Source organism: Filicampus tigris, chromosome 14 (assembly GCF_054856515.1).
Source record: "Filicampus tigris isolate MCC_2025a chromosome 14, RoL_Ftig_1.0, whole genome shotgun sequence".
NCBI lineage: Eukaryota > Metazoa > Chordata > Actinopteri > Syngnathiformes > Syngnathidae > Filicampus > Filicampus tigris.
The window spans coordinates 21710977-21722443 of NC_141230.1; the positions used below are offsets into that span (position 1 = coordinate 21710977).

General features: G+C 44.3%; 1 protein-coding gene across 4 annotated transcripts in view; it reads right to left on the minus strand.

The window, feature by feature from the left end:
- LOC147136823 (histone deacetylase 4-like) overlaps positions 1 to 5945 on the minus strand; it is a 90367-nt gene extending 84422 nt beyond the window's left edge. Inside the window, exons 1-3 of one of the 4 annotated variants that reach the window (XM_086051081.1) lie at positions 5784 to 5945; positions 5289 to 5321; positions 4978 to 5199 (exon numbers count right to left, since the gene is read on the minus strand). The gene's annotated coding sequence lies outside the window, so the exon portion shown is untranslated. Of the gene's footprint in view, positions 1 to 4977 lie in introns of all 4 variants that reach the window. The other 3 variants (XM_086051080.1, XM_086051082.1, XM_086051079.1) reach the window with 3 other exon arrangements.
- Between the last annotated feature and the right edge of the window lie 5522 nt (positions 5946 to 11467).

Sequence of the window (11467 nt, forward strand, 5' to 3'; positions counted from 1 at the left end):
GCGGTTGCATGAGACGGAAACGCTAATGAAAAAGCGATATACTCCCAGTCGAGTGACCTCAGGCATGAAGAGTCGCCGCCGTGTCATGTGACCGGTCATGTCGCTCGGCGACGCGCACTGCAATTGGGACTCCACATGGCCTGCATGCAGGTTTTTAGTCGCTCGTCTTCCCTGTTTGCCGCACGCCCCAAAAAGGACAAAAACTACAATCTAGAGATAGACCGATGCGTTTTCTTTTGTTTTGTTTTTCTGGGCTGACACCGATTATTAGTAGTCGAGGAGGCCGATCACCGTTATTTGCAGCTGGTAATGCATTTCCAGTACAAGGTAAAATATTGCCGCCAACATTTTCTAAGTAATAATAATTATAATACTCTGACTTTAAAACATATTTTTGTGCAACAACATTGAAAAGTTTTGCAAAATGCTTGAAGATTTTTGTTGGTTTGTTTGTTTTAATCGGACAATTGAGATCTTTCAGGTATCTCCCGGGCTTCATCTATTCACTATCATATATTCTTAGAATTGATTATGCTATTGATTATTCCACTTATTAATCAAATAATTGGATACATTTGATTTTGCATTAAACTGTATGACAAAACCAACCCAAATACTGTTTACTAGCCAATTATTGTTGTTTATTTGGTATTGTTAATGACTACAAAAAAAACGAAAAAAAAAAACTAATACTGTACTTACCTTTTTTTGACAGTCATTGGTTGGGTCATTGTTTTCCAAAGTAAAATATATTTTGACTGAACGGCAGAGATAATCAGTCTGCTTTCATGAAGGACTACAGAAATCAGAGAATAATCACTGATGAAAGCCTGAAATCTGAGAATTTGGACAATTTTGAGTTAAAGAGTGGCGCAATTATCAAAATAGTCAATTCATTTGATAATCGATTAGTTGTCGATTCATCTTGGCACCGCTGATTCTTACTACAATCCCTCGCAGTTGCTAAAACTGAGCCAACTAACAAAGCCGAAACAAATACATCAACACTAGTGATTGAAATACGTACCACCATGCAGTACTACGACTACGTCACTAATATGCAAAACGAACATTGCATTTCTATCTTATTTTCATTGGTCGACGCGTGACACTGGATGAGCCCGACGGGCCGGAAGCATTTGAAAATGGCTCACTTGGGTAGCAATCACGACGCCGTCAAAATAGCATGCGGCGGAATAGATAGCAGGAAACAACAATTAAGACACGCCTCCTTTTGCATAACTCATGACATGAATCATTGAAAAAGCACTTGTGCCGTGTCGACAGCCCCCAGGTTTTCTGCTCTAATTGACGATGAATAATTCAGCCGGCGGCAGCCCTCCGTTTCCCACTGACGTGTTCTCGGGTATTAGCGGAGGTATGTCGAATTTTATCAGCCTAATTTTACACAACGTCAACTTCAGTATAGGAGGGAAAACGGGCATTTATGATCAATTGGCTCGCCAGTTAACTGCCTTTTGGCCACCTCCAACAGGCGTGACTAACTCAAGGAGTCATTGCTGGTGTTAAAGGGAATGAGTAAAGGCGCCACTGTGAGGGAAGAAGGAAGTGACACTTCCCGGTAGACCGGACGCGCGGTGACGTAAGACACCGAGCAGCCGCTTGTTGGCTCTGTCAGAGAAGGAGCCGGACCGTGACCACGGGACATGGCATCCATCTGCTGTCGGGACAAGGCCGGCCGGGCAACTTGGTATCGGACGATTTGGAGGACATCGCACGGGCGCCGTTTCATTGGTGCTGGTGATTAGAAAGACAGAACTCGACGGGCTGAGGACATTATGTGATACTAGTTCGCCGTTTATCAGGTGTGACCACCCCGAGGTAACGAGAGACCACCAGGGACGAGAATATGCGGGAGCATGTTGGATTATACGAGAATATATTTTAAAGAGATACATTATGCATTTTGGTCATAAGTTGAAACGGTTCCCAGTTGGGCTGCAGCTCTCAAATGTTTTAGGAATCGAGTATCCCACTGATGATTCCCCATCAATTCTTCAAGTGATGGGGAAAAAAAAAAAATTCACATTATTTTTCAAGTCTATCTGAAATTAGCCTGTTGAAAGGGGGAGGTCCTGTTTGTCTCATGCAGATGAGCCACTGCTCCCCCCGCCTCCTCCATGCGTCGGGGCCAATGGCAAGCATGGCTGTCATTACCATGGCGACTGGGGCTGAGCTAGGGAATTGCCACGAGGCCAGCCCAGAATCTGCAAAGAATATTGAGCCCCCATGAAGACAGACTAAAAGATATCGTTGGTATTTTCACTCAGGGATGCAGCACTTCGTTAGCAAGATGGCAAATTATTTTGTTAATTAGTGCGCAGATCCCCAGGCCCCACACCAGCAACTTCGCCAAACCTTTGACTACATGCCACACGCTGTTATCTAATCCGGAATAATGCTGCAGCCCTGCTTACCTTTTGGCTTTGACATGATTTTGTTTCCGCTCAAATTCGTGAAAACGGCAATCCCACAGACATAAAAGATTTTGGCAGACAGGACAGATCACAATTTCAAAAGGTATCGCCATGAAAAAGTGGGTTATTCAAGTTAACGGAAACTCATAGAAATTGAAAAAAAAAAACAGACTGCTTTTTAAAAAACGATAACTAACAAAAACTACTTTCTAGGTTTATAAAATTAACTAAAAACTACTGATCAGTGTCGCGAAAATGTCCTTCGTTTTCATCTTTGTCAACTCATTTCAATCATGAGCTTTTGGGGCTTGATTGGAAATGTATTGACTTTGTTATTACTGTACGGTCGTACGGCACTCGACAAATACTCCATATATGAAAAAACTAAAACTAATTCTAAAACAAAGTATTTAGCCCATTCTAAAAACGAATTCAAAGTAACTACATTTGAAAACCGCAAGCTCAAAGGGAATCAAAAGAAACTACAATGAAAATGTCCAACTATGCCAACGCTGGTCCGAGGGCCCAATTGTGTGTTTGCTGACGCGGGCAAACGGGCGTTTTTTTTTTTTTTTTGGTTTTTTTTTTACAGCACCTGAGCCAGCGATCAGCTGTGAAGTCATGAAACAGATAAAATGGGAATCTGGCTGCTGGTATACAGTCCACAACGGTCGCGGTTAAGCGTGCCCGAGCACAGCATGGTCCTCTCACAACAAGCAAGACGGCGCCATTAATAGAATCCATTAGTAACCATTAGCGTGACATCCACAACATGTCCACAAACAAGGATGCCTTTCCAAAGCGCCGAGCCTTCCAACACTTGCTAAATGAGTTTTGGAATCGGGTTCAAAGTCAGGACAAGGGCCCCGGCGAGGCGCAGCCGACCCAAAAAAGGGGGCTTATTGTGCGAGTTGCGCGCTACGGCTCACTATAGGAAGCCGAGCGGAGGGGAAAAGGCTTCGAGGCCGCGAGCTCATTGGATCAACACAAGGATTCATCAAGCCTCAAATCACATCAGTCGAGGCTGAGAGATTCTGTACAGTTGCCCATTAAATGCTGGACGTCCATTTTACTGCCTTGAATCTTCCTCTTGTCTGCTTTTTACTGCTCCGCTGGACCCCCGGCCAATAATCGCCTTCCTTTCTTCTCCGCTCGTCAACTTCATATTTAATGAAGGGAGATGGAACTGGGTGACGAGGGAGAGCGCCGAGCTTTCGCTTTTATTTGGACTCCAAATGTACCCGCGAGCCCCCGCGTGTGCCCAAGTAGCCTTACGATCAACATAAATCCAAAAGATGCTCAACAAAGCACTTTAAACATTAGACGTCGCGTCAATGTTGGTCTTGAAAGTAACATTTCAAAGAGGAGTCACACTTATCTAAAGTGGAAGGCAACCCAAACTTTTTTGGGTTTTTTTTTTCCCAAGAATATGTTCTATGCAGGCTCACTAGTTGAAACAAGGCATTCTGATGAATATTGCGTTTGTGGAAGAAGCGTTCATCCACCCATTTTTGTCCATCTCCGCGGGCGGCCATTGTGTCACCTGACATCACAATTGCTCAGGGCTCAGACAACGACCAATCATGGCTCAGCTTCAGAAAGCAGGTGAGCCGTGATTGGTCGTCACGAGATTCAGTTCGTTTTTTTTTTTTTCTAGGTATTTTCATTTTTATTTTCTTTAACATGTGTTTTTAAGTTGTATTTTGTTACTTTTTGTTGGCGCCCTCTGTAAAGTTCAAAAGTAATCTGCACTGACACAAGGTTCACCGATCCACACGGAATTCAGTGGACATGTGTACCATAATATCGGTGGGGGGGGGGGAAACGGTTATCGTGCATACTAAATCCCTAGCAAATATAGATTATTTTGACATCAAAAGAAAATTCTCAGTCTCGTTTTTGCTGTGATTATCGTTTGAAGTGTCACATAAGCAAAAAACATCAGTTTCAAAGTCACTGTTCGTTTGATGTTTCTTTCCAACTTTTACAGCGTTTTCTCCCACTTTCTGGTCTGAAACCAGGGTTTTTGGTGAAATGAACTCAGGTTATACGACTGATTACTTCAGAAAGAATAAAGGTAGAGAGAAACTTTTTTTTATTTCTGGTGAAAGAAGAGATTCTATACTCTTTTGGTAGGTTTGGTGCTTATATTGACACAAAAGACTATTCGTTGGGTCTTGAAAGATCAGTCAAAATGCTCTAAAGCAGTTGGCTTTGAAATCTTATGCCAGTGAACGAGTTCAAGTCCATGGTAACCTTTTTTGAAACAGTCGCAGAACAGTAAATCGAGCAAACAAATTGCTGAATTGATTAGCAAACACGTAAGCGATGCACTTCAACAGGGATGCGCTTTGAACTAGAGAAATCGATTAGTCCCAGGCCTACTTTGAAGTCAATGTCAACTGTTTTAAGTCATTCGCTGAAATGAGAAATTTATATATCCAAGTATGATGTGTAAAAAAAGCACATCAGAGAAGGACCAGTTGAAAGGTGTTAAGAGTTTGAAAAATAATTTTAAAAAAAGAACGAATAATCTCACCTGTCCAGTGGTTTGGACCCAGCAAGGCTGCAGGCTTTTCTCTTGTAGGAGGTGCAAAAACTGAGGCCGCTTGTGTTGTTGCCGCAGCTTGTGCGGTTGTCCTGCACCGTCCACGAGGCCACCAGCTGCTCTGCACAGCTCAAAGGCTGAAGAGGGAATTCTTTCACTCCAGTGACGTCATGAGGGAGCAGAGCTGCACTTTTGGAACACGCCGGCAGTCCTCTGGGGGAACGCACAAAGTTGGCCTCCGTCCGTCACACAAACACGGAGCTTAGCCCGAAAAAACTATGGGGGATCAAGTACTTACTTACACTCTGTAGCTACTTGAAGTAGAAGCGCGGATCCTTTTTAACGAAATGGAAAAATGAGAAGAACTCTTTCAAATGCTACTTACGTCATTCTAGTGTTGTTGTTGTTAATAGCGAAAAGGAGTGACAAAGAATGCAAAATGAGTTAGGATAACTGAACAAATACGGTATATACCGCGGTTGAGTTTACCGCTGTCTAATGACGTTTTTTTACGTCATTTGTCCATCGTCCGCGGTCGTTGGCAACCCTATTTTGACGAAGTAAGGATCGGTTTCCAAATAAATAAAAAAGAAACGGGGGAAAAAAACGAAAAAAAACTACAGACATCTCGTAAACTACTCGAGTACAGCTACCAAGTGTTTGTACTTCGTTACTTCACATAAAACTACTTCTGTGGCATGAAAAATATGAATGATTACTCTTGTGCGCTTCCCGAACGTCTGACCCAAGAAGCCGAGCACACTTTTTCTTTCCCAAGGATAGAAACGACACGTTACCTCAGCCCGCACCTTAAGGTGCTCGTCTGCCGGTTTCCAAGAGCATCCCCCGACGTTTCAAGACACCCCGAAGCAGAGGACTGAAGTCAGTCAGTCAGTCAGCCAGTCAGTCAGGCAGTCCGCCAGCCGCCAGGCTTGCGCCTTTTTTTTGGTCCTTCTTTTTCTTCTTCTTCTTCTTGCACCCAGCTGTCAAACATGCTGCGTGCATTTCCGCGGTGGGCGGGGCCCGGCTTGAAGATCAGTTTGATTGGCAGCTCGACGACGTCACGTTAGTGGAGAGTGGTCGGACACATCATTAGGTACACTTGCACAATGGCATGAAATTCTGTCCACAAAGTGCATCTCTAATTATTACATTTATCAAACGTTGATTTTAAAAAAAAAAAATGTTTTAATGGTGCACACAAAGGCAAAACATTCTTTTGATTAACTTTATTGGAACATATACATTGGCTGCACATGATACAAATGTGAAAAAACTAACACGTATTATTGGACTATTTTGAAGAAAAGAGGAAGGAAATGACACCACTTTATCACATTTGAATCATACGCAACCAAAAATTAAGGCAAGACAGCTTTGTATAAATAACACATTTCCTATGCAAGGAAACTCAATGTGCGTCACACATGCCGACGCGGCACCTAAAACCGTTTGCAAACACAACAGCTAACGACATTCAGAAACAGAGAAAAACAAACAGAAGTAGCTTACCAGAATTACTAACAAAACGTAGTGACATTTGAACACATTAACAGAAGACTTCAAAAACATTTAAAAGTGCATATAAACGGGTTTTCTACAATTGCTAAAAGAACAAAAAAAATAGGCATGTGTTTTGATCAGAGCTGCAGCTGTCTGATGCTCTTTTGAGGGAGTCCAGTCAGAAAGCCGTTACAACAATCAAGTCTACTGGAGATAAAAGCATGGATCAGTTTCTCCTGGTCATGCAAGCCTTCAGTCAGGAGATGTTTTTCAGATGGTAAACGGCTATTTTTAGAATGATTGATTTGATACGATATGCCGAAAGTCAGGTATGAGTCATCAGAAACCAAAGATTTCAGACTTGGTCTTTGGTTTCTCAAGACAGCGACTCCAGGTGTTTTCTAACAGCCTTTGTTTTGGTTTGGTTTAGAATTTTTGCTTTGAGTACTTTTTTCATTGTATATCATATTATACTCAACTTTACTGAAAAGTAAAAACAAGGATATAATGTCATCCTAAAATGTGGACTTGTTTTGTGTATGCCTTGGGCTCCTTCCCATAAAAGCAGAGCTGAGTGCCAGTGGGTGGACGTGAGCGATTTGGTTTAGAAATAATTGCAACAGGGTGCAACGCGACAGCATTTACTGCGTCAATTTCCTGAATGTCCTCTAAATCCAATTTTGATGATCACGGACTCCCAATTTTCAAGCAATTGCTCGTCACCGACTCTCAAACCACTTCTTGTTATTTGACCAACAACTGCCCTTCAAAGAAATCCATCCTTCCGTTTCCAACAGCGCTTGTCCTCATTAAGGTCACGCTTGAGCTGGTGGAGCCTATCCCGGCTGAAGCCGGCTTCACCCTGGACTGGTCGCATGGCACATGTAGCCGACGTGCCAGCCAGTGGTTAGCGCTAGCTAACAAGTGGAATCAAGCAAGGCAGCTAAGCAGATGTCTAAAAGGCAGTGCCAAGTGTGATAATGACCCTCACAAAGTGACCTGTCCCCAAAGGTTATTTGAACATCGCACACCTTAACCCATCTGAAATGTTGTTCATCACAAGATTCCGACAACCAGCCCCACAGATCGGTAGGATGTTCAGTAAACGTGTTCATAATAATAGGATGCAAAAAAAAAAAAAAAAAAGTCTCAAGGATTCAGGCCTCAAGTTAAACAGGAAGTCACCACCGTTTTTCTTCAAAGCAGCCATTTTGGATGGATTCCAAGGCTCCTACTTTGACAAACCCAGTTCAGGTATCGGAAAAAGACGGCCAAGGATGGATGGATGGACGGATGACCATATGGAAAGATAGATGTGTTGGAGGAGGATTACGGAAGGAAGGAAGCAAGGATGGATGTTGGAAAGATAGAAGTGTTGGTACGTGGAATGGTGGATGGATGGAAAGAAGGAAGGAAGGATGGATGGATGTTTGAAAGATAGCCGTGTTGGAGATGGATGGATGGGTGGGTGGATGGATGGATGGTCAGAAGACCATATGGAAAAATAGATGCGTTGGTATGTGGAATGGTGGATGGATGGAAGGAAGGAAGGAAGGAAGGAAGGCCGGACGGAGGTTTGGGTTCGTGGGTGTGTTGATGTCCGGACAGAGCTGGGGGCTGACGGGCAGATGGACCGATGGCCTTTCTCTACTACTCCAAGCGTGTTTGGTGCAAAGCCAAGCGGTAATTTGATCTCTGGCCTGCTCCAAGATGTCCCGTACAGGAAAGTGTGCATGCGCGCCCTCATTGTAATATTGCTTTGACAGCAGCAGCTCAATTTCCTGTCGCCGACGACAGGAAGATCAACGATTGCGAGCGCACAATAGCCGAGCGTTCTCTCGGGACGGCGGCGTTATCTGTCCCAGGATAAACTCGCAGCGGCGCTGTCGCACGCCGCGATGCGACAAAGGGGATCGGCGGCAAGGCGCGAGCAAGTGGCCGCTACTGCTGTCGAGGCCCGTGAGAGAAGTTGGAGAAAGAGAAGCCTTTTGGACAAATCCAATCAAACTCATATCCATTCTGTGATTCAATTTGGAGGCTTCAGCCACCCACAGTAAACAGGAAAAATGGCTAACAGGGTTCGTGTTTGTTCATCCGGCTAACACAATTATGAGTGCACGTCGAGTGGAGGCTTACTTCAATGATTTAAAGGGCGCGCCAAGACGCAACTAGTCGACATACCTTTTTCTGCTTTTGAAATGAGATACACGTGACTAACTTTAATTAACTTTGATTTGGCCTGGCATGCAGTCAGATCCATAAATATTGGGGCGTGGACACAATTCTCTTTTTTTGGTTTTCATTGACCACAACGGATTAGGAATTAACTGCTTTAGCTATGGGCGGCCATTTTGTCACTTCTATCAAGTGAAAATGACATCAGAGCTGCTCAGGTAACGAGCAATCATAGCTCACCTGTTTTCTGAAGCTGAGCCACGATTGGTCGTTACCCGAGCCTTGGGCCACTGCAGTGATGTCATTTTCAGTTGACGGAGGTGACAAAATGGCCACCTGAGATGGTGGATTTTGCTTCTTAACTCAGATTAAGACGCTGGATTCCGTCCCGGGTGATGCTCATCCAGGCCTCGACAGTCTACTGTCTTCACTTCCTGCTAGTTCTTGGGGCATTTTATCATCCATTTCGTCGCCGGCAAGTCAAAGGAAGGCTCAACCGGATTCAGGTCAGGTGACTGACTTAGGCATTGTATAACATTTTCCTTTTTGGGGGGTTGCCTTTGAAACCTCTTTGATTGCTTTGACAGTATTCTTTGCGTTATTGTCCATCTGCACTGTGAAGCGCCGTCCGATGATCTCTGAAGCATTTGGCTGAATCTGAGCAGATCAAGAATTCTGGATCCTGCCCAAGTGTCGAAAATAATGACCCAAAACCAAAACATTGTCCTATTCCGAAGAACCCTGAGTCAAACCCTATTGAACATCTGTGGACCACACAATCCACGGTGATTCATTTGCTATGACATAGTTCGACAAACGATGACATTTATTTGTACGGTATCTGTTCCTCTTCATTCTGTTTTGGGTCCATGTAGCCAAAGCCGATTTAAATGCATGATTTCTGTCTTGTCCCCACACTTGTTGGCGGTGGTTCAAACGTGCTCCCCAGAGGATCTCCCCGCTCTGAGCTGAGGATGCCTCGCACGACTGTTGTCAAGCCTGCTCGCACATCCCTCCCGCTAATACAGCACGCTGCTCAGTGCATAACTGCATTTTTCGAGACCTTTCCTGAATGTCAGCTCGGCTTCCTGTGAAACGTGAACGATGCGTCAAAAGAGCTTCGAGAGCGGCGGGATGGGAACCGATTCCGAGCCACTACGACAACAGTATCAACACAGCAATTAAACAACTCTGCATGATGCGCGCTCAAGCCCCATCACGCCAACCCCCCATAGTGATTGTTTGCGTCCATGCTACAAAAAGTATTTGTGTACACACTCGCTGGCATTGAACTAGTCAAGCTTCAGTAGAGTGGGACACCCTGGAGTACGCAGCGAGTACTGCATATATGTACGGCTTAAAAAGGGGGCAGCTAAGGAAAATGGATCATTCCCTCTCACATTATTAACCTCGCACAATTTCATTTCAATGAACCTCGTGTATTTGGAGAGGAAGCCGGAGTACCCGCGAACAATTAGAACCGCAAACCTGCAAAGCAGGCGTGCCAACCACTCGTCACTTAAAACAAATGAAACGAACGTGGCTAATTGTCCTTTAATTGTGACAATGGAGTGTTCGAATTTTTAGCCGATGTGCTGCCGCAATCTGCTTTGGCACCAGGGCAAGCATTGAGAAGCAGCCGCGGCAGCGAGCTGGATGCCAGCTGTTGCGCGCGCTGGTGCCAAGTGCGCTTGTTGAAGGGCTCCCTGCAGCCGGCACAGCTGCAAGGTGGCAGAAGCGCGCCACATCTGGGGTCATGTGACTTGACGTACAGTATGAGCGGCATCACGTGGATTTGCAACTGGTCTGTGACATCGAGGCATAAAGTCTTACGAAATGATCGGTTAATCTAATATAGGAATTGAATTGAATATCATTAACAAAATAAAATAGTTATTTAACCCCAAAAATAGTACAATAGAAGAGAATCAAATTCGTTTTTTAGTATTTAAAAATGATAAACTGTTTTTTTTTTAAACATTTTTTTTCCCAAGTGCCTCATTTAGGGATTAGCTGACCTACGGGTCAAATTTGGCCTTTCTTTCGGAGGTTTCGCGGTCATTAGCAAAGCGCGCACACACGAACACACACACACATGTGGCAAGCCTGGCACAGTGACAGGAAATGGCAGTAGTGCGCTCAACGGGAGCCCACTTGGCAATTTCCTGCTCGGCTTTCCACTCACGGAGGGACCCGTAAAGTGGAAGTGCAAATGAAGAATGCAGCGTTTTAGTTGCTACGGCTCCACAGAGCCTGAAAACAAAACAAAAAGAGGATCTTTCAAAGGAAATATTTGGGAAAATAGATGTCAATAAAAAGCACAGGATGTTTTTTTTTTTTTTCCCAACATGATTAAATTTCCCCTGGGATGTTTTTACTACAGCTTTGAACAACAGCTGTAAAAGTTAACCGTGGCCAATGCTGATCTGCAGGCCCCATTTTTCAGCGTGCTGAAATGATCCTGTTTTGAGGGGGGCGGTCCCGTGTCATGCAAGTGTCCTCGTCTCACATACTGCTAGACCAATGGGGACTATGGATTTAGTTACCATGACAACTAAAGGTGTACTGCGACTGTGACGTGCAACCCCCCCGCAAAGACTGCATGGATTGCATTTTCCTTCACAAAGGCAGCACTTCATTCCTAAGGCGCTGAATTGCACTCGTCAATTAGTGTAGCAGATCGTGCGGCGCATGCAGCAGACATCAAAATCAAATACCTTCCAAATCACACTGTTGACAACTTTTTGGAATGAAGTACAGTATGTGCTGCTAATTAGAAGCTAATCCGTGCACCCCAAATAAA